Source organism: Rhamphochromis sp. 'chilingali', assembly GCF_963969265.1.
Source record: "Rhamphochromis sp. 'chilingali' genome assembly, chromosome: 16".
Taxonomy (NCBI): Eukaryota; Metazoa; Chordata; class Actinopteri; order Cichliformes; family Cichlidae; genus Rhamphochromis; species Rhamphochromis sp. 'chilingali'.
The window spans coordinates 4063047-4090395 of NC_137943.1; the positions used below are offsets into that span (position 1 = coordinate 4063047).

The 27349-nt window shown below is 40.3% G+C and overlaps 2 protein-coding genes across 3 annotated transcripts in view; both read left to right on the forward strand.

Moving 5' to 3' along the window:
- The window catches only part of LOC308412688 (uncharacterized protein), a 512620-nt gene that overhangs the window by 25673 nt on the left and 459598 nt on the right, over window positions 1–27349 (forward strand). The window contains exon 2 of the mRNA XM_080907214.1: window positions 12965–13003. The gene's annotated coding sequence lies outside the window, so the exon portion shown is untranslated. The remainder of the gene's footprint in view (window positions 1–12964; window positions 13004–27349) is intronic.
- The window catches only part of brinp2 (bone morphogenetic protein/retinoic acid inducible neural-specific 2), a 285511-nt gene continuing 269386 nt past the window's right edge, over window positions 11225–27349 (forward strand). For both annotated transcript variants that reach the window (XM_080907211.1, XM_080907210.1), the window contains exon 1: window positions 11225–12022. The gene's annotated coding sequence lies outside the window, so the exon portion shown is untranslated. The remainder of the gene's footprint in view (window positions 12023–27349) is intronic.

Sequence of the window (27349 nt, forward strand, 5' to 3'; positions counted from 1 at the left end):
CAGAAAGAAGAGAAGCAAAGAAAATATGCATTTTTTTTACAGCTTACATATGTTGATAATTTATTATAAACAATGTACTGTTCGAACTTTATTAAATTAAATTGCAAATTTTGCATATGCGCCTCATTTAACAGAATAACATTTACCTAAGCAAAACAGAGAAATTTCAATTTTAAACGTCTTGACGTAAAAAGAGCTAAAACAGCATAAGGACATTTATCCTTATCCTTTATATGGAGAAAAGGCACACAGCACCAGCAACCAACCTGATCTGCTATGTTTGTATCCGATCTATGATTTAAGTGTTGTTCCTGCGTATAACCTAATGATCGATATGGAATGATACCAGTTTGAATTAGCAGTGAACAGATTGAAAAATGGTGTGATCGAGACACTCATTAGAGAGGCAAACACCGCCAAAACATTTAGATCGAGACTTCGAAATCTCACCAGTTCATGGCTGCAGTTAGATAACTAAACAACTGGTTTCTTTCATTTATATTTCTCTGTGTTTAATTACACCACTTTGTACTCTACTCTGTTTTATATGAGTTACATTATGTTCTTCTTATATGCAATATATGCTATGCTTCTCTAAAGTGTACTTACACTTTTTTAAATGAGGTTTCTTGCTCACTTGCTTATAATAAAAAAGAAAGCTGGCACTGACTAATCTCAGTACTCCTGCTGGCACTGCTGTCATTCCAGCATGTATAGGAGAATTCCCACTGAGTTCTAGAGTCTAAAGGAGGACTTCTCAGCTTTTCGGCTTCCTCTCAGTAACAGGGACGTTAATGAAAAAAGTCACTTAACACAGTCCATTATGAGGTTGTGTGTTTGGGGCTATTGTAGCTGCCGCTGTTGGGTGCAGTCTCTGACCAGTCAGAAACCTTGCCGATTGTCTTGCATGATTGATTCAATTCTAAATGTTTAAAGGGCCTTAAACATTTTCACAGTGCAGCATTTGAAATAGATCTTTTGTTAAATATATTTTTGAGCGCCTCTTTTGCTGGCCGTTTAGTTCTTTACGGACTGCTGCCTTTACAGAGGTTGGGGAATAAAGAGAGCAGGTGGACCAGCATGTTCTATTTCTGGAGTAATTAGAGAAGAAATGGCTTCAGCGCCTTTACTGACTATCCACTGTGGGAGAATCACACTTGTATTGTGTTGACACCCAGAAAGAAGCCCGCAGAGGTGGTGGTGAAAACGAGGGATTACAGCCGCTAAGCAGTTTAACACATTCATTATACTACGCAGGTGATTATGTGTTCACTCCAGTTTCATAAGGCAACAGCATCTTATCTATATAAACAAAACCTAATTTGGGAGGTGACGTGATCATACAAAATGATAAAACTGTGTAGTTACTTTTGCTGTTCATCTGGCCTGGAGCCGGTTTCAGCTGCTATTTGTGCTTGTATGCACCATCTCACTGCTAGATTATGTTAATTGTGCATGATGCAAGAGGCTGTAGTCAGTGGTGCAATTCCAAATTAATGGAAGACTACTTTGTAATTGTGCCTACCAATCAAAATGAATAAAATATTAGCCTGGGGACAGTCCAAACAATGCCTGGAAATATACAGTAGTGGGGAACTCAAGTCAGTATTGTATGATAAGAGTGTCCCCCATTTTACCCCCTGCCCCGCCTCTTCAGACTGATAGACTGTATTTAAAAGATGGACTTAGCCAGCATGCTGTCACTTTGTAGCCTCTACATTAGCAGTTTGGAGGTTGCCATGTTAATTTTTATTACATTTGGAGGACACAGTTGTAATGCTGAATCAGCAGCTAATGCTAACTTGGTTAGCAGACTGCATCCATAAACTGTACAGGTGCAATGCACCGACACACGTCTGCCAATTAGTGCTAAGCAACTCGAAGTTCACTTGACAAAAATGAATCACAAAGCACTCAGTGGATGGGCTGTGTCACACGGAAAGTCATATTTAACAAGATCCAATCAAAATTTTCCAAATGGCACCATCACCAGAAACACAATGGAGAAGTCCAAGGACTTGTCGTTTCAGCAATCTGATCACCAGTAGCTGTTGAGACAGCTGCCATTCAAAGTATGCTATCCTCTAAAACCTGTCTTTAGTTTTCAGCCACTTGTTGCCACTTGGTCCGACTGTGGCCATTTTTAAACTCTCCATTTTGAGCTCAAGTACACATTTGTGAACTTTGGTGACTTTATCTTCTACAGTTATATTGGTAGATTTTGCTACTGAAGCATCAGCAAAGGGATTCACGTTCAAGTGCAAACACAAAGTTCCCAAATCCTGACTGTAAAAATGAAAAAGCTTATCTGATTTAAATTTGTCCTTAAGAAGTGCTTTTTAGTTGTTGTTGTTTTTTGTTTTTTTTAGATCCACAGATCTCCACAGAACTGCTATTTTAACTTGAGCACTGAATGTGCCAAAGGTGAATAAATATTCTATTGTTATGGAAATAAAATCAATATTTCCTATTTCCTATTTAATACAGACTGAAAACATTATAGCTGCTGTGGAAATTAGACAAATTTTCAGAGTAAGAGTGTGTGAGAGAGGAAAAAACCTGTACAGTATTAAAAGTGCTGCACTGTTCCAAAAAATAGTAATGTCAAAGTATCTTACTGTATATTTTACAGTTTTGTACTGTCTTTCTAGAATATCATTAATTTACATAAGTAGACGGTGATTTTACATGTCAAAGGTAAAATAACATAACATCACTGTAAATATAGTAAAACACAAATTACTTGTTTTTTAAATATATTTTTTGTACATATGCATATTTAGATTGTTAAAATACATTCAGAAATGTATCATCATTTCACAAATATCTGTCCGTTATTTGAAAGATTGAACTGTTGAATTCAAATGTAATGCTATGGAAAAGTATATAACATGAGTCCTATAAGCTTGTGTTACATCACATAAGTATTATTATCATTGCTATTTAGGGCGATCGTGGCTCAAGAGTTGGCAGTTCGCCTTGTGATCAGAAGGTTGCCGGTTCGAGCCCCGGCTCGGACGCTCTCGGTATTGTGTCCGTGGTCAAGACTCTTCACCTGCCACCTACTGGTGATGATCAGAGGGGCCGATGGTGCGATATGGCAGCCTCGCTTCTGTCAGTCTGTCCCAGGGCGTGCAATCCATTATTATTTAAACCAACTGTTAACCGTATATTTACGTACTATGATTCATATTGCCACATTCATTGACCTTGTTTATAGGTAATTTCATTGTTTGATCACGTTAACATGTTCCTAATGTATTGTCTAAAAGCACTTGGAAAAGGCAGAATCCCATGTAAAATTAGTGCAACAAACTGTATTGTCATTACTGGAAATAACCGTATTTTCATGTGAAAGTTATTTTCTGTTATTTTACGGTCGTATTTTGGCGCCCAGCTGCTGGAATATTACTGTTTTTTTTAAGATGTTTTTTTTAACGGTGTGTATAAACGTGTCTGCTATAAACACTTTTTGGTAGTAAGGCTGGAAAAGTGCTACTATATTAATAAAGTTGAGCCTATTGGAAGCCAGGAAAACTGGCAGGAGAGCCAGTTGAGATGCCAGTCGTGTAAGTTAGCAGACTTATCAGCATCACAACTTTATCACTGAGACACAGGAGAATCTGAGAAATTACAAGTGTTATTCTGGTAGATGAGACAGTTTTGTTCTTAATCTTTCAGCACATGCCCGGTGGTGTCTAACAGTATCAGAGGAGGTAAAGCACAGAATTGAAACATATGCTTAGGCTACATGCAGAGATCTTCCAGTCTGAGTCTGTTTTCCAGAGAATCAATTGGTCAGTAGGAGGTGATGTCATGCCTGCTGATCTCTTCACATATATTACCTGGTCTGGAGTAGGTTAGGTGTGCACACAAGTTACCACTGTGATGTGTCCTGGTGAAAAATGAACATTCAACTCTTAACCCAGGAATAATCTGAATAAGCCAAGTTTCTGGTTTTTATTAGGGCCCAGCAGAAGCTGAGAACTGAACCTAAATGTTGACTTTGGGGGGCTCTCTCCCTTCTTGAGTCTTGTTCTGCTTTAGATCTGTTCCTGAATGTGAGTTCTTCTTTCTCACTGTTGCCAAATACATGAACTATTAGGGTCTTACAACATAAAGCAACACGAGATACTATATGTAACACTTTCTAATGCGGCCCACAATTAAGGGTGAAATTCCCCTGTATAAAACTGAATTTCAATGCATTTTATTTAAAATTACAATGCAATTATATTTACCTACAAATACTTTTTTTTTTTTTTGCTTGTCCCATTTGGTTCTTTAGCCGTCAGAATTGTTGTCTGAAGACCAACAAGGATACCCAATGGATTTACTTTCCCAAATGGATCATCACGGCCTTGCCGTATTGGTCCATTTGATCGACCTTTGTTGTTATTATTTATTTTATTTTCAGTTGTTACAAACGGGACAGACATGACTGAGGGATAGGAAAGGGAGAAAGAAAGATGAAGGATAAGAAAAACAGAAGGGAAGAGGGATGTTGTGCCAGGGGAGTCTGCCAGGCGACGTCTCTTTGATGACGGTGTCTTAATTTTGGCCGGGGAAGATGCACTCTGAGCCTTCTTCATTACTAAATCTTGGAAGCACCGGTCGATGTAATCTTGGAGAGCGTCTAAACTCTCCCCGTTGTCCTCCAGGGTGTTAGAGATGATTGGACAGATGTTGTTAGTTATATGACAATTGATTAGTTTATTTGGCAATACTGAAGCTTAAAGAAACTTTGTTAAATTCGCTTATTTTCCGCCAAATCTCCGGCGTCTGACGTCACCTACAACATGGGTCGCTTACCTTTTCCTGTCACTTCCGTCACTTACCTCTCCCTCCTACAAATACTTAAAGATAGGCACACTAGAATAAGGGGGTAAAAAATCTGTTTTCTGTATAAAAAGATTTATACAGGAAACAGCAGAATAATTATACTGTAAGTAAAATTTAAGTAGTGTGGAAATAATTTTAAGTAATCTTGTAAAAAAAAAAAAAAAAAAATCAAAATAATTACCAAGAAGTTGATATCATGTTTAATACATAAAATCTGATAAATAATTATTCCTGTATATAGGAGCAAATTGATGGCTACAGTGAAAACCTACGCTAAAGCAGCTTGCAACCTTGAGTATCTGCATTTGTATTATTGATGTAAACTTTGACTGAACTCAGTCTTTGGCTCAACGCTCAGAGCAATCTCGCTCTATTAACGCATGCTGTCAAACACACACACAATGACAGGCAGGAACATACACACAGTCAACAAGGTAGCAGACAACAACAGGATCGCCTGTTACCTTGAGTTGAGCATTCATTACATACAAAATGACTTGGACCTTGTCTAGTGGAGACATTGTTTTCACCAAAGCGACAGGCCATTGTTCACCCACTTTGTAAACCCTGTTCTGTTACAAGGAAAGTGGGCGCAAGATTGAGAGTGTGGCTCAGTGAATAACACTATATTGTATAGAAATGTGAGAAATATAGTTTTATTATTGCATGTCTGTGTCTGTTTTACTATTTCAAAGTTTTCACTGGTGACACTTAACGGCCCGCAGGTCCAGACTGCAAAGGTGACTTCACGGGTGTTTGCAATCAAAGCCTCAGGGTGAAACAATCATTTGCCCGAGGCTCAAAGATTCACTGAACTCTTTACATTTCAAAAGAGCTGGCTTTCTGACTCTGTGCAAACAAAATTGCTTTATATTTTCTCCTTATCATTTCCTTTGATGTCAGCACTTTGTTGCATTATGTATTTATGCAAGTGTCTGATGTGAATATCATGGGATAGATGTAGTAAAACCAAAAACCCCACCTTATTGGCAAAAGTTGCCAAAAACAACACAGTGAATTTCAACTCGGATTGTGTTTCTAAGGTTGCAACTGTGGGATATTTTTCTTGTTTCGTTGAAAATCTTCCGAACAGCAAAACACATTCCAGAGAACAGAAGAAGAATCCAAAAGAAGAAGAATCTAAAATAAAGTGAAAAGCCATTGTAACTACCATCAGGCAGTGAAATAACAAGAATGACTATTTAAATATTTATATTTGACTCGAGGATCATTGTGTCATATTATATATTATATATACAAAAACAGAATCATAAATGAAAAACTGCAAAACAAACAGAAAACAGTAGTGTATATTTTAGAGACTGTCTTGAAGAAGAACAGTCTAGAATCTAATGATTGTACGTCCCTGTCAACTACTCAGATTGTAGATTACTGCCGTGCCTGTCCTGAGAGGATGCTGAGGTGAAGGAAACATCAGAGATGCTTTGCAAGAACCAGAAACTGATGAAACAAGTGAATGTAGTGACCTTCTCATGACGGTCTGGTGGAAAGGTGGTCAGTTCTGCCTCATAACCTGCATGCCTTGCCTGAGTGGAGCGGCAAAGACAAAGTTAGTCTTGATGTGCAGAAGGTTCCTCCCGTGAGCTCTCCTTATCTATAACTTTAGATAGTTTCTGCAGTGAACTTCTTTTTGTAGTTCTTTGAGCTCCAAGCCGATCATAGAGCAGGAACACAAAACAGGGAAGGCTGACTTAGAGTTTGCATATCTAAAAGAAAAACTGAGGTTATTATGCCGTCATATTTGTGGCAAAACAGATGGCAGTAGCAGTCTACTCAATTCTAAAATAAAATAGGAACAGGAAAACATTTGCCATTTTTATACGTTTTAGAAATCTAAACAACTTTAAATTCTTCTTGTGTGACAAAGCCATTATTTGAAACTGCATGTCCCTGAAATTGTTGTAATGTACTTGCATAAAACAACACAGATGGTAGGAAGCTACTGCTGAAACACAACCATAAACTACTTCTTTTGAGGAGGGTTTGTGTGCCTGGCTTCCTTGTGTGCTTTTTGTAGATGTGAAAACCCACAAAGTCAAAGAGATCTCTGAAATAGTTTATGTCTGACCGTGTTGTCAAAGTTGAAATCTTTATATATTGATTGGTGAGTGTCAAAAATAGCTTCTCTTGGTCTTCAGCCTCTATCAGTCTTTGCAGACATTCTAAGATTTTGCCATAAAAAATGCATTTATCTACATCTCACATTTATTTGTGTTTAAATTTAGCTTGGCTTTGGTAAAAGAAGGGCATTTTTTAGATTCTTGACTGTGCGTTCAAGATGTATTAACACACACGAACATGCTTTAGCTGTGATTATTATTTAATACATGAAAAATGTCCCTTCTGTCCACTATTTAACATTACAGCCCACAGGAACAGGAACATAGCAAAAAGCTGAGCTGCTGTGCTCAAGTCTTGTACTTTTTAAGTCTTGAAGACAAAATAAATCCATCCTGTGGTTTCCAGTGAGCTGCTGTCATCTTCTTGCTTCTCTCTCATCACGGTCTTCTGTTCCAGACGACTCTGTTTTAATCCCTCACTTGTTTCGAGAGAGGGGGAGGAATGGAGGTATGACAAAAGCAGGAATGAGCGATCCCACACTAAAAAGCCTGATGAGGAGGCATAAACAAAGCGCACTTAGCTTTCACAGTGACACGAAACATAAATGCTTTCACGCCAACAAAGCTCATTCTGCCAATAAAATATTGTCATACAGCTGACAGTGACAAAGACCCTGTGTGGGCAAAAACTGAGGTGAGAGCTGCAGATTTGAAATTCTGTTCTAAGCAGAACACCACAATATTTCACTTTCACTTTCACTTGTAATCCAGAAAACCAGAGAGTAACGTTTTGTTGACCCAGTAGACTCTAGTTATTTTTGACATGTTGTAGAAATGACAAAAGTATAATTAATAACCTGTAGACCAACGGCCTTCTATTTAGTTATCCCAATGACATGAATGTATCCATGCTGGTCTGCTGAAATGGTTTTCTGGTGAACCTGACTTGGCTAAAATGAAAAAAAAAACAGGAAAAAAAAAACAGAATAAAAACAAAACAAACAAACAAATATATATATATAGCACTTTTCTACTCTATCGGAGCTTTACATAACTTGCACATTCACTTTTTTCTACGGTGTTCTTAAGTGCTTCCTATCTGACATTCACACTCTGATGGATTCATGGGAGAGCAACATGGGGTTAGTATTTTGTCCAAGAATACTTGGCATGCAGACTGGGATCAAACCACCAAATCTCTAGTTAGTAGGGGACCTGCTCTACCACCTGAGCTACAGCCGGAACATTGCGTTCACATATAGAATATCTACCAGTTACCATTCATCTATTAAGATTTTGATATCCCTCTATCCTTACTGGACTTAAAAAAAAAAAACAAATGACTTAATTGTCAAAGGAGCTTGCAAAGAAAATTAATTAATTAATTAATCTTTTATAGTGGACATTTTTCAAAATCCCCATGAATGCCATTCAAAACAACAGAAAACGATGAACCTCACTCACTCATTCTGTGCAGGGGCTTAAAATGAAAACTCACTTTGTGCTAAAGCTAGCCAGCAAACACTCCAGGAGCTGTTTTAATGGGGCACAGAGTTAAATCAGAGAGTAGCAGAAAGACATGAAATCTTAATCGACCTGCGAACTGAAAGAACAGAAAGAAAAGTCCGTCATCAGAACTTTATCGGTTTTGTTACCTAAGGTCTAAGCAACTCCACAGCTCGTTACTGTATTTCCCACAATATCTGTTGCTACTGTAATGACCGCTGTGAAAGTACTGCTTGCCACTATGTCAGATCTTTCCAGTGGCAGCTTAGAAGTTTTTAAATTTTCAATAAATAAAGAAAAACGTAGTGATGGGAGAGAATGCAGGAGAGGAGGAACACCTGGCTCCAGCAGGAAGACCATCATGACTTAACCTACCCTCTGAGGTCTAACTCTAACCCCTAATCTGAACCTTGTTCTGTTAGAATGTATGATTTTTGACTTTCAAGACTTGTTCTTGTAGGTCGTTGCAATAGGTGGACAAAAAATAGACATTCCAACTGATGCATATCAAAAGTTTTTATTGTCATCAAAATGTAGGGCTGTGGCTACTGAATTTAGGTCGACTCACAAGACTGTAAAGCAATATGACCAATCTTTTAATACAGGAGCTGACGCGCCATAAGAATTTGTTCTTCTGCCTCAAAATCATTTTTATATTTCACACTTTGAAACCACACGTGACACACCCAGTCCTAAGACTCTCGAAACCTGATGAGCAAATTGAAGTAGCTGCAGTCACGTCGATACTTTGATTTGAGAAAATCTTGGAGATTTGTTGATGTGAGCCTTAAAATAGCTGTAAATAGGTACCTGCTACTCCAGTGAAGATGTTCCCCAGGTGCCTTTCTAAATAAAATGCTGCCTAGCTTGCAGTGAGCATCTCACTCCTGTATGGCAGCAAGTGATGAATGCTTCATGTGGCTCCAAGTTAACTAAGTTCATTTTGAAACACTCCCTGGAGCGTTGCCATCAATCAAAGCCTCTCCCAGGAGCTGTCAAGCAACTTTTCCTGCCTTATTCTGCTACCATGTGCGGTTGCGCCACAACAATATCCAGCCCACCCCATTTGCTTCCATTTCAGGCAGCTCAGGCACTTACTTAGTTCCCTACTTTTGCCTCTGGGCTGGATATTTAACATGCAAGACAGCCTCCAGCCTCCTTTTAACCCAAGAATGGCTTTTGGCATAGGCCAAAGAGAACAACACCTACTCCAAAGTGCCACCAACGGGAGTGGCGCCAAAGAGAAGAAAAAAGATTTCCTCATTGCTGATAATTTTACCCTTAAAAGTCTGCCATTTTCGTGCCCATAAACAGTTATAACCAGTACTCGAGCCACAGCCTACAGATGAACCTGAGAGGAGTCTACAGATAGACTGTAAGGAGACGCTCAGCAGGGGGAAGGCGATTGTTGTATAAGCTGAGTGCATCTTTTTAATCTTATCAGCTAAAAAAATGATCTGTATTGATAAAAAAAAACAAAAAAACGACCAGCCCATGGGATAGGAAATCCTGAACCAAACATGTGCTGTCCACATATCCTGGCACTAGGAAGCCCTGAAAATATTTCTGCCTGTGGTGTAGTGGGAGTAGCAGACTAGCTGATATGGAACGAGGCTGATTTTAGGGGAATCTGTTATTTTTAAGCTTTTCCACGGTAGTTGCTCACAGCATTGAGCAACTACCGTGTATGCAGTGATGTTCTCAGTGTTCCCTGCCAATATTAGAACATGAGCATCATTGAAACAAACTCGTACATCGATAATGTAGACCCTGAAGTCTAGATGATGAAGTAAATCACACAAATCCAGATGTTTTATTGTCATTGGCCTCCAACTTAATAATCGTGCTGCTCATTTGTTCCAAAAAAAAACAAAAAAACAACCCACATCAGCCTTCATCGAACCACATGTTGAAGTGTTTCCAATTTAAACTGGTAACAAATGCCATGTTAGAGGTAGTGATAGTTGCACAAACACATAAATTTCAACCAAGTGACTGCGGTTTTCCAGCTGTTTACTTTTATTTTCACCTAAAATTTTTTTAGTCTTAAGTTACCTTTAGGTTCCATGCTTAAGTCCTACATTTCAGGTTTGTTGTCTGAAGTCAGAAACAAAATGGTTTTCTTGCACATGTACCAAAACCGGTTCCCTTGTACACAAAGGACCGGGCTGTAGCCACCAATTCATCTTAGACTCATCAAGGAAGCTACTCAGCTTTCAGCCACCATATATATATATTTTTAAAAAGAAGTAGACAGACAGTCAGAAGTGTGTATGCTTAGCATTGGTGGATGCTGTCATTATGTGTTCCATTCGGCTGAGAGTCAAATATGGCTAAAGCACTGCCAGTGACTTAGTGGGTAAAAGAAATGAACTAAAGAAGAAAAAGAGGAGGGACGCATTTTCACGTTCATTAGCCGGCCTGTCCCTCTGGGCTCAAACACAGAGCTCAGTGCACGAACTGCCCTCCCCGATGAACCCATCCATCCACACATAGCACACAAACTGCATTATCCTCATTTCCTGGGACACTCTCCTTCCCCTTTTACCTTTCTTGCATCCCACTTCTCCCATTTTCACCTCCGTCGTAGTTTATCTAATGCCACCTCTCTCCACCCTGTCTTCTTTCCTGTCCCTTTCTCCCCCCTTTTCTTAGAACACATCATCGCAGCCTTCCTCACCATCCCCGTCTTCGGTCTCTCCGCTTTCCAGCCAATGGCTGCTGAGAGGGGCGTGGTTAAATAGAAAGCGGATGGACGGAGCTTGTTGGGGGAAAAGGGAGAGGGAGACACAGAGGAGAGCGACGATGAACAGAGACGCTTTCCTTAGCTTCCTGGAGAAGCAACGCCAGGCTTGACACTGAGTGATGATTGTCACGCAGAGAGAGTCGGAATAATAACGCGGAATCAAATCCACAGAGAGAGGGGAGGAGGGGGCTCAGTCTGTGGATACCTGCGCGTCTCCACTCCGGGCGCAGGTGCGCTAGGGTCCCTCTAAAGGGAGTTTGATCTGTGAGAGGCAAGTGCGAGAAAAACCAGTCCTGCAGGGATTATTTTTCATTTTCTCGCCAAGTGTCAGTTTTATTTATTTATTTAATTTATTCTTTTAGTTAAACTGAAAGCAAACTTTCTCTCCCCTTTGCGCCACCTGCAGTCATAGTTCAACTCCAGGTCTGACTCCAGCTTCATTCTGAGCTTTGTAAGTCTGTGGGCTGTTCTTTCAGACCTTTCCTGAGCTCGGATTACACTGGACAGCACCTCCAGTCTGAAAGGAGAATTCCTCAGAACTCCCAAGTTAACGAGAATCGGGAGTCCTTTCCAGTCCAGTCTTTGCTTTAAAACGAGCTGATGAAGAGAACAATGTCTGGATTATTGCAGCCGCTGTTCAACCTGCCCCGGGAAAGAGGGGAGGAGTGAGGAAAGCAGTAAAAGAAGGGAGGAGGAAGAGGTGAAGAAGGGGGGGAAGTCGGCGGCGTTTAGCTGCCGTCCACTAGTTCTTTAACGCCTTTGCTGCCCGGGTTCTCCACTCTCTTTTTACGAGATACACGAACAAACATCAAGAGACGCGCGGGGAGGACCTGCGTTCACACCCTGGGTGAGTTTGTGTGTGTGTGTGTGTGTGTGTGTGTGTGTGTGTGTGTGTGTGTGTGTGTGTGTGTGTGTGTACACTGGGGGAATCAAATGTGGGGAATAGTAGAGGATCGCTGTTCTGCGTGTTCGTGCCAGGTGCGTTTTTACGCACAGCTCACTCCGGGTTGATACGCACAAGTCAATGTGGGTCCAGGAGGATTAGTGACGCATGATCGATAAGAGATGTGAGAAAAATGAAGAGATTGCAATTCAGGTGAATGTGACAGGACGCTTGTTTTGCCCGTTTAAGCAACTTTACGCCCAGAAAAAATGCGTAAATAAATACTGGCGCTCACACGTGGGTCTTTATTTGTCATTTTCCCCTAATACATTGCGCATGTTTCCAATAAAAATGTGCGCAATTGTGTTCCGCTTCAACCCGCAGAGTCTACATTCCCGTCACGCTTGGGAAACACGTTTCTTTGACAGCTTGTGACAGCTAAATTGTAGTGTATGTATAACAACCTCACAATCGTGTGTGTGAGTGTGCGGACAGAAAAAAAAATCTCGCTGTTCTAACTAGTGAGCACCTTCCTGCCTGCCTCTCTCCTCCCAGTGTGTCTTTCTCTGCCTCCGCGTGTGTGTGTGCGCGCGAGATTGTTGCTCCATCAGTCACCCTGAATGCCTGCCACGCACCGCACAATTTCTCACAAATTCGCTCAACCATGTAAGCACATTTACCTGTCAGCTACTTTGTCGAGACTACTGTAAGTAAGAAATCCTCAGAGAAGACGAGGTGCTGCCTCGGCAGCTGTGTGCTATCTATCTATCTATCTATCTATCTATCTATCTATCTATCTATCTATCTATCTATCTATCTATCTATCTATCTATCTATCTATCTATCTATCTATCTATATATATATATATATATATATATATATATATATATACACACATACATACATATATATATATACACATACATACATACATACATACATACCTTTCCCTCCGTAATGGGGTCCAGTCAAACAAATAATGGGGCAGGAAGAAGAGTTGAAAAAGGGAAAAGGTGAAAACCCAACTCTGGGAGCGGGACACTTGCTCACCGCAAGAGATCAGTTTTCCATCGTTAAATAATGCACCATTCAATCAGCGTACACACCCACACGCTCACACTCGTTCACCTGGAGGGAGGACAGCTCTTCCCGTTTTCCCTGCCTGCGTTTAAACAGCAGTGACGCGCTGACGAATGCTCGCTGGAAGAGCCTGCAGATGAAAGGGTGAGTGCAGGACACAGCGGGCGCATAATGGCGTGTTTTGTAAAAAAGAGCGTGAGCGCAGAGCCGTCCTAACTTCACAAAGTGAGAAGTGATATTGAACGCTCCCGACCAGCGATGGGTGCGGGCGAAGTGGCCGTTTGAGAGAGTTGACACACGCACCAAACTGCAGCCATTCCTTATCGATATTGTTATGCTTTTGGGCCCCGATTCAATTATTCCGCTGTTGTGCAGTACAGTAGATACCAATGTATGATTGAAATCAATAACACACAACATTAAAACAATCACCATGAACTTCAGAGATTTTCCTGAGAGAGACCGAAAAGGAACCTCTGAATTCTAGTTGAGGTGAATAATTTGCCATTTTTATCCTTTCTTGTGTCCAAATCCTCCATTTCCCATAGTGCAACCAATTTGCAAGCCTTCTTTGCTGTTTGAGCTCCATATTTGTCAAACTTTGAGCACTCGGTCTGGAACACAGCCTTTATCAAAACTACGTTATAGAACATCATGGTAACAAAGAAATGCAGAAAGTATTGTCACTATGATTTCACTGAAGTTGATACTGTCCAGATAATATTGAACAGTATAATCTAGAAAAACAAAACAAAACAAGAGCCTTATCTCCACAATGGAGTTCACTCCAGCTGCTAGAAATTGTAACTAGAGCACTATATACACTCCTAAATATAGCCCCCAACAATTGCAGGCACATGTCCTGGTGTTGAGTAAGGAAATGACTCTTTTAATATTAGATCTGTGTGCTGCCATATGAATGTCACGGTGTCCTGAAGCTGAAAAGATTGCACTGATATACAAATGCATTGGTGATTTAGATATTTTTATGGACACAATGAAGTCAAAGTGGTAGTACCTTTTAAATATATATATACAATTTTTAGATTTTCACCCAGAAATGACATATTAGGGGTAATTTTTAGGTTCAGCATCTTGTCTGAGCATGGTTTTGCTTGCAAACTAAAGGAGCCAGGAATTAAAAGACAACCTTAAGATTGGTGGACAGCCTGCTATCCTGCCTGAGTCGTAGCTGCCATATAATATGATGAACTCTGCACAAGACAGAGTAGACAATTATGGTATACCTCGAGAGTGCAGGATAAATATTGCAATTGCAAGGTGATTGGCTGCATCGCAATACCACAACCTTTCTCTCACAAAAGCATCCATATAAAGAATTCCATCCATCAATCAATCCTTCCATTTATTTTTTCCGGTTATCCAATTCAGGGTCGCAGGGGGGCTGCAGCCTATCCCAGCTGTCCTAGGGCGAGTGGCAGGGTTCATGCTGGATAGAGGAGAGGAAGTTACATAATGAGATGTTTAGAAAAACGGTTTATCAAAAAAATATATTAAACAGAGATTATTAAGGAATCAGATGCAGAAAGTTTCCCACTAAAGTATTTAATTTTTCTCCTTTTTAGCCTTTCTGCCGTCTCAGGAGAAATGAATGTCCGAGTGCTCACATTAAGTCCGTGTGCATGTTTATCAAATCACTGCCTAAAGCCTTGCATTCGATCACACATTTCACTGCTTCAGATGTGTAGAAGGGAGCTTGGTTTCACTTGTATTCTAATGCAGTGCTGTTGCTGTTTGTTTCTTTGGTTGAGAATCATACAGCCTCCGTAGGTGGAATGAAACCTGTGATTCATCAGATACCCTAGTGCAGGCAGGCTTAAAGGGAAAAAAAAAACACCTTAATGCATTCTATCATTGTGGTAATATTCCAGTAGCAATATAAAATAGCAAAAACAAACAACTTTGCACTGTGTTTAGGACCTTGGAGAATCCTTTTAAAAGGCTCCTGCTGGTCCCCACTTAAGAACCAGTGCACCCATGCAGGAGTACATCGCTCTGTAAAAAAGTTTATGTGCTTACAATAATAATTTGTTGATATAAATTGGCTCCCACAACATCTTTCAGACCTTATGAGACCTTATACCAGATAAGATTAATTGAACATTTGGTATCATCCATGTCTGTGGATGTCTGCTTTTGGTGGTGCTCAGTTGTTCCACAGTCAATGACGAGATGGAACACCTCCTAGTGCACTGACCCCTTTTCCATAAGGGAAATCAGCTTGGCTGATGTTATTAGGTCCTGTTGTTTCCACGGATTTCTCCTCACATTTTCTATTTACAGTATCACTTAGCCTGATCTCAGTCCCGCTCATTAGCCTTCATCAGGACACCTAATTAATGCATTGGGCTCACTTTTGTGCCATTTCTTAAAGTGGAGCTTTAAGAAATGTTTGGAACCCAAACCAGGACCTCTCCTTAAAGCAGCAGCTGAAAACAAATTGGAACTAACTGTGAAAACAAAGCTTTCTCTGGGGAAGTGAACAATGATATCCACGTCGTTTGCGTATCTCTGAAACACCAGTGGATTATTTCGGGATACTCCATCTGTGACCTTTCTTCTGCTTCATAAGTGACGTAAACGTCCGAGCTAAATCTAATGTCGCCTTTATTGTGAGTTGCTTTTCAGAAAAACGCATCAGCTAAATGCATGTATATAAATGTAAATGTCTGCACTCAGCCTGCGTGCTTTTCTAGTGCATTTGATACAGCTGTGTCCTTCAAACTGCAAGGACATGTGGAGTTATTGAGAATTCTTTTCAATGATTGATACATAATAGCTCTCTTTCAGATTTGCACCCTGTCTCACCTGGATGCACTGTGAACTTTTTTTCCCCACACAAGCCATATATGTGTTTTTTTTAAATGCCCGAGTCAGACTGTGGAAGCATCTGAAAATAAAGTTATTCATAAATACACAAAGGTGCCTTTTTCTATAGGCTCTATTTGCTGTGCTTAGACCAGCCCAGTGCATTTTATACAGGCATGGTTGAGAAAATACCAAATTTCTCCTCCACTAATGAACCAGTGGACATGAAACACTGGATAATTCCATTTCACTGTATTTTTTAGTGTGACTGAAACAATTAGCCAGTTTATCGGGTAGTTAATTGACTGCAAACTAATGGACTTTTCGATAATTAGTTAAATCAATCAATATTTTGGAAAATACACCCATCTACTCTTGTGGCACGATGAGAAGTTCTTAGTACAGACTAGAGAGTGTTAGTGTTGCTTAGCACCCAGTCAATAGTGTATTAAGCTTTGTGCATAATTATTTACTTACTTGCTTTGGACAAAGCCAGGCTAGCTGTTTGTTTCCAGCCTTTGTGCCAAGTTAAAATAATTTACTGTAGCCTTCAGTCTTCTTATTTCAAAACAAGAAAGTAAAAATCACATTTCCTAAAATATCAAACCTTTGCTCTTCCAAGCTCAAAATGATGTTTTTTTTCTTTGCAATATGGAAGTTATGATGATGGCTTATTATTTAAAAGTGGCATCATGACTTTAATGTGTTATATGTAACACATTGAGTATACAATACTAAAAGCTCTATATGTGAATAAAATAATGTAGGTGTAAAAACAAGAATATTACTGAGATAAAATCTTGCAAGACAAAGTTGACTTAATAGTATGGTCTTATTTGACTGTTAATTTATATATCTAATATAATAGTATATCTCAAAATTGATCTGAGACCACTCTAACAAAGAATAATTAATTACTGATGATTTTTTCTAAACCTGAATGCTAAAAATAGACTGTTTCCATCATGTCAAATATGATCTTTTGTACGTACTCTTTCCCTGTGCACTATAATGTCATTATGTTTGTAATTGAGTTCATGGAAATTAAAGTTAAAGCTTTTATTGTGAATTTCATGGGGGAAGTTTTGAATAAGAGAACTGTGAATTTAAGAGCAAATTTACTTTTAAATCAGTGTTAGTGTTATATGGCTATTACCAAAGAATACTTTACTTTAGAAGTCATTGTTATATCTGCAAATCCCAATGCAGATGTAAGTGGTAAAGAGTTAAAGCTGCACAAGTCTAGTACTCATCTTACCAGAGCCTTCCTTTTTCATTTAACCTGTGATTTCATCTTTTAGTTGTCACTGTAGAAATTGCAGGATCACATCCAGGTATACCTAGCTTAAACCAGGAGCAGCTATTAGCCTTGCAGCAACAAAAAAAAGAAAGAAAGAAAGAAAAAGAAAAGAAAAAATAATAATTCTGCCTTCATGATGGTTATGGTTCATGAAGTTCTTTCACAGAGGTCTAAAGTGAACATTTTCTCTAGTGCATGTATAACATATACTTCAAAGCCAATCTTTTGTGAACCATAGAGGAACGCAATTTGGAATTATTGATTGACCCACATGATGTTTGTCTGTGCTGTGTATGTCTGAACTGTGAAAAATCTTTTAAGCAATGATCTCAAGCTGCACAGGAGCGTGCTGCATGGGGCACATCAAGTAATTGATTATTGATTGATGGACGTACAATATCATTTTAGATCTGTGCACCAATCTGCTTGTTGCATTGTTGCCAGTGTGAGAGAACTGATGTGAATCCACATCCCTGGGAGATTCAGTATACTCTAAAGCAGCAGGCTGTATCTTCTCTTGGATGCATTGTGATTCACCCTGCTGTAGGTTCAAACACCTGCATTGACTGAGCTGGTCAAATTGAGACTTTCAATTACAGTCATGAAATGAAAGAAAATCGAATCATTTCATGAAACAAATTAACTGTCTAATAATTCCGTGAATTAATTAACCTGTCTGCTGATGAAAGGAAGCCAAGTTAACTGTTATAGAGCCATTATGTCAGCTTGATTAAGCACATCATATTACAAAGACTTTGTACGAAGCTTCAAAATAAGAAGCCAGCAAATAAAGTAACACTGAGCTGTGCTTTGTGCTCTCTAAGATGTACAGTCTTTACATTTCACTAAAAGTTGTAATGTTTAAATCATCCTGGTTGTACACAAGAGATGATTCCAGAGAGATCCCAGTTTGTTTTTGTACTTTTATGTTGCTCCATAGGATAGTTGGACTCTGCCCACAACTCTTACTAACTTGTAGACTATTTCAGATGCAGTCTGTGTGAGGAGTCGCTGTTGTACTGTCTTTCTCTTACATAACTGAAAGTTTGTGCAGTATGTGAGCACTTCCATAGCAAAGGAGATGTATCCACAGAGCAGCTATCCCAGCCTCTGATATCAGGTTTTCTACAACGTCCCTTTGCAAAGTTCAACTTGTCCTTCATTTTAAAGCCGAGCTATAAGCAACATAAACGAGTGCCTTGCCTTTGATGTGATTTGCTGGAAACTGCAATTGTGCTTGGAACTGTAAACTCTGCAGAACTCTTGGGTGAAATTACTGCAGGTAAAGTGAAACAACGGATCCACACTTCAGTTCAACAATGCATAACATCACTCCATTCAGAGTGAATGGGAGTGCCGAGAGCACCAAAGCGTCAAGTTGTATGTGAGAGTGTAGCTGTAGGAGGTGGCCACTTGTATCAGAGAACATCATTTACTAGTCCAATAGTGAGATATGGACAAAAATAAAGAAATCCCCCAACTCAACAGTAAGTAGCTGGATTAAAACTGTACATGTGCTTTTTTTTTTCTTCCATAGGAGTGACCTGTTAATTAGTGCTGCCTGCAGCCAAAATACTGAGCTCCCTGAACCTTTTATCCAAGACTCCGATTTTTCTTTATCTTGCTTGTTTTTGTGGCCGTCTTTAGAAACTGCACCTCTAGGGGGGAAAAGAAGATGAAACAAAATCCCCCAACACCAGCAGCAACCACCACCACTGCTCCAATCTGTGGCACTGACACGCCTCCAGTGGCAAAACCCGTAGATGTGTCTGGCTTTAGTGGCTTGTTTAAGGCAAGACAGTGGAGTGTTGGGGTGCAGGGAAGGGGAGACATGAAAGGCAGTTAAACTCCCTCTTTGTCGGTCCCTCTGCCCCCTTGCCTCTCTTTCTACATCAAAGTGCCCGTCTCTTTATAAGGAGAAGCCACATGCATCCCACTGCAGCTACAGTAGGAGGGGATGTGGAGAATCTGCCTGAGTGAGCATTGTAGATGCTCCATTGTTTCCCATATGTACATTAATCCTGAGCCAGGCTCTAACGTGGACCGTAACAATCCAAAGCGTTGCTGACATTTCAATCTACACAGGGGGTGGGTGAGAGTCAGGGGGCATTTGTGTGCGTGTTGTGCGTGTGGGTGGGGCATGTCTAATACTCTTTTTACCGCTCTGTAGAAAAAAAAAGAAAAAAGAAACTGAGCTTTCCTTTTTGTTTAATCCATGGAGGATTTTTTTATAAGCTGCTTCCAAATATTCTTATGGACTAAGCTGTTGAGTTGTGTAGAAAAATGTCTGTCTCATTAATGAGTTTTTCTTTGCAAAATCAGTTGAGGGATTGGACTGTCATTCCCAAAAGGCTTGAGGAAATAGTTTTTTTCAGACATGTGTTTCAGGAAGGTTAAGAACAAAATGTGTGTGAAAATGGCCACTTTCTTATCACGGCTCTGTCAGCGAACGAAATGGCTAAAGTGAGCAACTAAACAGAAAGAGGAAATGCCTAGAGGACACTTGGATTTGTTGATCGTCTCAAAGTATGCCACTCCTTACCCAAGAGATGCTTTTACATTTGAAAAATAAATGCACATGCATTTTTCCTCGTCTTTCCCACTTTCCTGTGTCCTCCTTTTAACTCGTCGTTTCAAGTGCCCCACATTTGAATGCAGTCCAGATGAATAGTTTAATACATTTTTCATGTATTAAGCCATAGCTTGAGCCACATGTTGGCATATTGAATATAGGGCTGGGTATCGTCACTGATTTCTAGAATCGATTCGATTCCGATTCACAAGGTCCCGAATCGATTCGATCCACGATTCGATTCAATTCGATTCAATTCGATTTGAATCTGGGAAATTTTGCCTCAGACAGTCAGAAATATTAGAATTCAGATCAGTACATTAACATATTTTTGTATCTATAAAAAGGAAGCTGACACTCACAAGACTTTATCAAAGGTGTGAGCATCACAGCAGAGGCCTTTGTGTCAAAGTAGCTGAAGATAAAACACAGAAAAACATGAAGGTGATTTTCCTGTTCTGGGATTTTATAAAAATATTCTGCAGTACATCAAAAACGAAACAAAACCATTAATCAACTTATGAACATTACCTCTGAAGTTACAGCGGTTTTATTAGAGACACAGCGTTTTGCATTTTGCATAATTTTAAAAAGTTTAAATTTGTTCAGAAGCCTATTGAACGGCAGAAATTAGGTTTTCTTTTCGGAAGTAAGTAAAAGGGAAAAAACATCGGCCGACAGCCTGTAAACAACGGTAGACTTGTGATAGCAAGCAAGCGAATAATGCAGAAAACAGATTTTTAGACGGGAAACTGTTCTTGAAGTACAGACAGAGAGAGAGAGAGCTGTGCATCGTGGTGGAAGCAAAACAGCAAAAGTCAGAGTGAATTCATGACGATGTTTATGTGAAGCGTAGTTTGGATCTTCTTTTGCTGCTGGTTCAGTCAATATTGTTTGGAGAGACATCAAACTAACAGCTTTAGAATCAGCGCAAAAAGGGCGTAAACACAAAGCGCGGACCCGCCGAAACATCAAAATCAGCGAGCTGTCGGCTTTCAGCCCCGACCGTGTCCGTGCCGTCGGGTGAGAAAGGCGACGTCTCACTGATTCTGATCTGCGGGTCCGCGCTTTGTGTTTACGTCTTTGTGCAGAAGCCGTGTACCTGCTCTCATTTACTGTTTTAAATGTTTGGTGGTTGTCGAAACTGAGATTCTGGCATTTCAGGCAAAATAAATTTATATTAAAAAATCGATTCAGGATTTTAATGAATCGATATCACGTTATCCAAGCCAGAATCGATTTTAATCGATGAATCGATTATCAAAACCCACCCCTAATTGAATAGTGTATGTTTGGTTTGGAGGATGTTTCGCATCATTGTGACAGAAGTTTTACTGGACCTACAGAACTCTTACCATCCATACCTGTACGGTATAATTTGAGAATCCACACTTAAACAGGGCTTGAAGCCGTAGTATTCCTAAAACACTGCTCATTACCTCATCTAATAATGTTTGAATATGTCTTTTGTCCTTGTAATATTTGTCTTTGACTTAGCTTTGATTTGCTGAAGCAGAATGAGATCTTTGGAAAAATAAATCACAACCTTGATTGCATCTGCGCTGCTACTCTGATGTTTGTCTTTTTGTCAAGATGATGGCATTTTGCATATGAAGCCGTTGTTCAAGAGATACAAACGTAGAGGAAATAAGAAATTTTATTCTCTGAAGAAGAAAAAGCTGCACTCCTCACAGGTGAGCTAAATTGAACCACAGCATAAAACGCTTTTCTGTCTCAAATACGTCTTCAGCACTTTGTGATTGCATTTACTCTTGGCTGTTTTGATATCAGAAAGCCTTTTAATCTACCCAAACCCCATGAAGTGTAAGTTACATATCTGTCACGCACAATGATTCTTACAAACCCAGACTTTAATGCCTGGTGGACAATTCGTAGTTACTTGTGTAGAGTCTGCTTCGAGCAGACCAGCTTGCAAGGCTTGTTACCCGACCATATGTGAGGCCGAAAGTGTTTAGCTGTTCCAATTGACCGCACTTGAACACGGGGGTATGCAGCCGGCTGTCACAGAGTGTGTGAAAAGCAAAATCTCACACTTTCAGACAGTCTTTCTTCATATTTACTCTTGTTTATTCACTGAAGTCATTTTCAGTTTGATAAATTGTTGAATACCAACCCAAGTTCCAGTGTCATAAATGAGATGGTGCTTCAGATGCTGCGTCACAGCCCAGTTTGTTACCTGAAAAACTAAGAAACTACCGTTGGAACTGATATATTCCAACAACACAGATGTGGTCAGGTACGAATAATCAGAGGACTGTGATCTTCACCAGTGTTGACCGAGAGTATGTGAAACCACGGTGGTGTGGCCCTTGTCAAAGTAGCTTGGGTTTTTACACAAACTCAGTGCATTAAATATGAGAACTGAATGTTGCTGAATGAATGTTAACAACAAATGAGTTCCAGATATTTATAAGTGGCCTTTTTTATGACGTAACGAGGGGTCAAAATCCATCAGCTCGTCAGCCCTTACTTCTCAAATTATTTTGTGAAAAAAAGATTTTGCTTTTGTCTTTATGATGAAACCCTTCCCTGCTCAGTTCTCCTTTTCATCGCCAAGTAAATTGCTGTTGCTGCAATGCAGAAAACTCATCACTTTCAGTGAGTCACAGGGTTTTCTTTTCTTTTGGAGAACTGACATACATTAACATGCATCCATGTTTACTAAAGCAAAACCCCCCCAAATGGATTGCATTTCTACTTTCCTCTATCTTTTAGCAATAGAAACTAGTACATTTGCATAAAAATGTAGTGCATTCTTGCCATAAATTCATGTATAAATGATGCAGAGTGTAAAACTTGTCACCCAGGTCCCTGTCAAACGCTAGAAGTAGGAACATTAAGGAACAGTAAACTCTCTCAGCACTAAAGCAGTACAATATTTATAAGCCATCCAGCAGTACAACATCTGAGGACTTGCATGAGGAGCTTTTTCTCTCACCTTTTCCTTATCTCCTTTGGCTCCTCTCTGCTTCCCAACAATGATCAGGAAAGACATTTAGCAGCGAGAAATACAATGATTATAGGTTGGGCCATTGATCCGCGTATTGAGCTATATCCTCCTGATTCATTGGTTCTGACAACCAAACTCTCTCCATTGATTTTTACTGTTGCTGTTAAAGGACTTTTAATCCTACCAGCACCTCCTGCTCTCTCACTCACTCACACACACACACACACACACACACACACACACACACACACACACACACACACACACACACACACACACACACACACACACACACACACACACACACTACCTGCGGTATGCCAAACATGTTATGCTGCTGAAATGTACCAGTTGTACTTTCCTGACCCACTTTATTGGCATTCGTGTGCTCAGTGCTTGTGTAAGCATTCACTCAAGGCTCTACAGGATGAAGTTTTGATAGTATGAGGAGCAAAACGAGCTAGAGGAAGTCAGAGTGTGGTCACACTACTTTATATTCATGGTGTTTTACATCATGCATGGAGTGCAGTGAATTTTCCAACCATGCAAAGGAAAAAAAATCAAACAGCATGACTTCACCTTGTCTCTTACATCAGTAAGTTACTCCTTTGCCCCCGGAATACATTTTACAGCCAAACATCGGCTGTATTCCCTTGCTTCAAAGTGGAATGAAGTCGTATGATCAGGCGTGCTTATTAAAAACCTATCACTGCTACATCAGCCCAAGACTCTGCCAAGAACATCTGGGAAGAGGTGATAATAGCTTCCTCATCCATTTAGGCATGTCCCTGCCCGACCCCAGTGGAAGCATGTGTCACTGTGATTACATATGTGAGGAGCTGTTGTGCAGGGATGTGGAACCTGTGGCATCATAGGAAACCAGATCCTATACTCCCTGCGGCTTCAGATATCAGCCTACACGAGGCGATCATAAGCAAACACAAGTTTGTGCAGCGTTTCTGCCTTTTGTATCTTGCTGGTTTAGTGTATTTGGGCTATTTCACATCAAACGTGACCAGCTGGTAGACCCACTTTACACAACGTAACAATCACTAAACAGCAGATGGGAGACAAGTGTGGTTACGAATTTATGAATTTGCAGGAATATTTAGCAGCTCGAGTGTCTGCTTTTCTTTCCTGGATATGATAAGGACAAAACTGGAAATAAGGTAAGAGACTAATTAATGCACTTCTGTCAGCTGACCACAAGTGCAACTTTGCATTTGGTCACTCATTTAAATCATTCGCTTGCTCAGAATTACAGAACCATTAGGACTCATATATGATAAGCTTAAAAGCTTTTTTTAATGTAACTGTGAATTGGTTAAAAAAAATATGCAATAGTTTCTTGAGTTATTCTTTTTCGATTATTGATGAGGCTACATAAATAGATGATTGGTTGTGCTGTTACAAATATGTAGGATAGCCATAGGAATGCTTCCATAACAACACTGCTACAAAAATAGCATTTATTGTATGTAACTGAAGTTCTTTGAGGTTTATGTACAGTCCCCTAATGGGTTTACCATTGGTTGTGTGCAGTGGCCAGAGGAGTAGCCAGACTTAGCATATTGAAGCCATTTCCGCCTCTGGCCATTCCTTGGCTCAGCCTGTGGCTGCTGCTCCATTAGCTGTAACTCAGCAAATGGGCAATTGACGGTTTATTTCATCATGCCTTTTTGGAAAGTGAAACATGATATTGTGGTTTATTAAGGTACAAGAATCTGAAATCGTATGTCCTCAAGGAAATGAACTGGCAAATGGACTGCTTTTATATAGTGCTTATCCTGTCAGTTCAACCACTCAAAGCACTTTACTACAAACCGCGTTCACCCATTTATACAGTACTTATATGCAGCACTTCCTCTAACACATGCACTAACACACCGACTGCTTGATTGGCACGTTTCAGAATCAGAATACTTTATTAATCCTTGAGGAAATAGTGTGGTTACAGTAGCTCCAAGACAATAAGAACAGTAACAGACTGAACTAAATCAAACCATATATGTAATAATATATTACAAAGTTGCAAATATAAGAAATAGCTGTAACATATACAGTAGCTCAGTTATAAATATCCAGAATATTACAGAGATTAAATATTTATGATTGGCATTTTACTGTAAACTGTAAAACTTTGTAGAGGATGTGCAAAAGGGTGTAACTATCGCACTGTGTACTGTGCATTGGATGGAGGAGTTGTACCGGGAGATAGCCAAAGGCAGGAATGATTTCTTGTATCATGGTGCATTATGGGTAATCCCAGTCTCTCACTGAACACACAGATGGGACTGGACAGCGCGTCATGAAGTGGGTGGGAATTGTCCAGCATGTATATATCTTGGGCAACATCCGCCTCTCCGACACCACCTTAAGGGAGTTCAGTTCCATTTCCATAACATTACTGGCCTTGTGGATCAGTTTATGGAGAATCTGCAACCCTCAACCTGCTGCCCCAGCATGCAACAGCATAGAGGATGGCACTGGCCACAACAGACTCAAAGAAAATCCCGACCATTGTCCTACAGATGTTATATCAGTGTGTACTCTGAGGTATTTATAGTCCTCCACAATGTCCAAATTGACCCCCTGGTTTGAACAGGGCTCACATGTTTCCTGGTCTTCCTAAAGTCCACAATCAATTCCTTGGTCTTTGTCACGTTGAGCTGCAGATGATTTTGCTTGCACCACTAAACAAAGAAGTCAATCACAGCCTGGTGCTCCATCTCATCACCCTCGCTGATGCATCCAACCAAAGCAGAGTCATCAGAAAACATCTGAAGGTGGCAGATGTCTGTGCAGTGGCTGAAGTCCATGGTGTAGAGGGTGAAGAGGAAAGGGGAGAGGACGGTCCCTTATGGTGGACCCGTGTTGCCGATCACCTTTTCAGACTCTCAATATTGAAGACGCACATATTGTGGTCTTCCTGTCAGATAATCAACAATCCAGGACACAAGAAAGGCATCCACCTGCATCGCTGTCAGCTTATCACCCAGGAGGGTTGACCTGATGGTATTGGATGCAATGGCAAAACCAAAAAACATGACCCTCACAGTGCCTGCAGGCTGATATAGGTGGGCGTAGACACGATTGAGCAGGTAGATGTTGGCGTCCTCGACTCTGAGAAGGGGCTGGTAAGCGATCTGAAGGGGATCCTGATGTGGTCTGACTATAGATCGGAGCTGATCGAGGATGAGTCTTTCCATGGTCTTCTTGATGTGAGAAGTCAGTGCCACAGATGTCTTTGGTACAGGAATAAGGCATGACATCTATCTATCTATCTATCTATCTATCTATCTATCTAGGAGATTAGGAACCTGGAGACCTGGTGCCAGGAGAATAACCTCCTCCTAAACATCAGCAAGACTAAGGAGCTGATCGTGGACTTCACTACAAAGCAGGCGAGGAATTACAAGCCCCTCATCATCAGTGGCACGCCAGTGGAGAGAGTGGACAGTTTCCGATACCTGGGTGTCATGGTCCTGCCACATCAACACCCTGGTTAAGAAAGCCCGTCAGCGTCTCTTCTTCCTCAGAAGACTTAGAGACTTCCATCTGCCACTGAAGGTGCTCAAGAACTTCTACTCCTGCACCATCGAGAGCGTCCTGACGGCAAACATCTGCACCTGGTTTGGGAACAGCACCAAGCAGGACAGACGAGATCTGCAAAGGGTGGTGCGCTCGGCAGAACGCATCATTCAATCAGAGCTCCCTGACCTGCTGTCCATCTACACCAAGCGGTGCAAGACCAAAGCTAGGAAGATTATGATGGACCTCTCCCATCCCAACAATGGACTCTTCTCACTGTTGAGGTCTGGGAAGCGCTTCCGCTCCCTTAAGGCCAAAACAGAGAGAATGAGGAGGAGCTTCTTCCCCCAGGCTATTCGGGCCCTGAACCAGGTGTAGGACTGGACTCTCCCAAACACGTCACTATAAGACTGGACTCTCACACACGTCACCACACGCACCACCACACATTTCCTATAATCCTATAATTCCTATAATTTATAATCCTTATCTTTATAATCTCTTCTGCTATTTGCACATTCTTTACTGTAAATTCCTAAGTTAATTTGTAAATTTTGTAGTAAACTGTAAATTGTAAATATTGTAAAACTTTCTTCTGTCATTTAATGGTCGGGCATTGTACAGCTACAAGCATTTCACCCCCATGTCATACTGTGTATGGTTGTGTGTGTGTGACAAATAAAATTTGAATTTGAAATCTATCTGTCTGTCTGTCTGTCTGTCTGTCTGTCTGTCTGTCTATCATGTGATCAGTCGAAAAACTACAAACAAAAGTAATATTTTGTCAGGGCTTTGCGTCTTTTGTGTCGCAGTGTTGTTCTGCAATGCTTCTAGTGGCCAAATGAATTGAATGTCATTCAAATGAAATGAATGACATTCAATTAATTTCATTTGAAATTAATGTAATTTGTGGAGGTCTATGCAGCCACAATTCACACAGTTATGTGCAGGATAAGTTTTGTGTGCCTTAAAATTCCTATTGAGACTATAATATAAGCGATATTTAA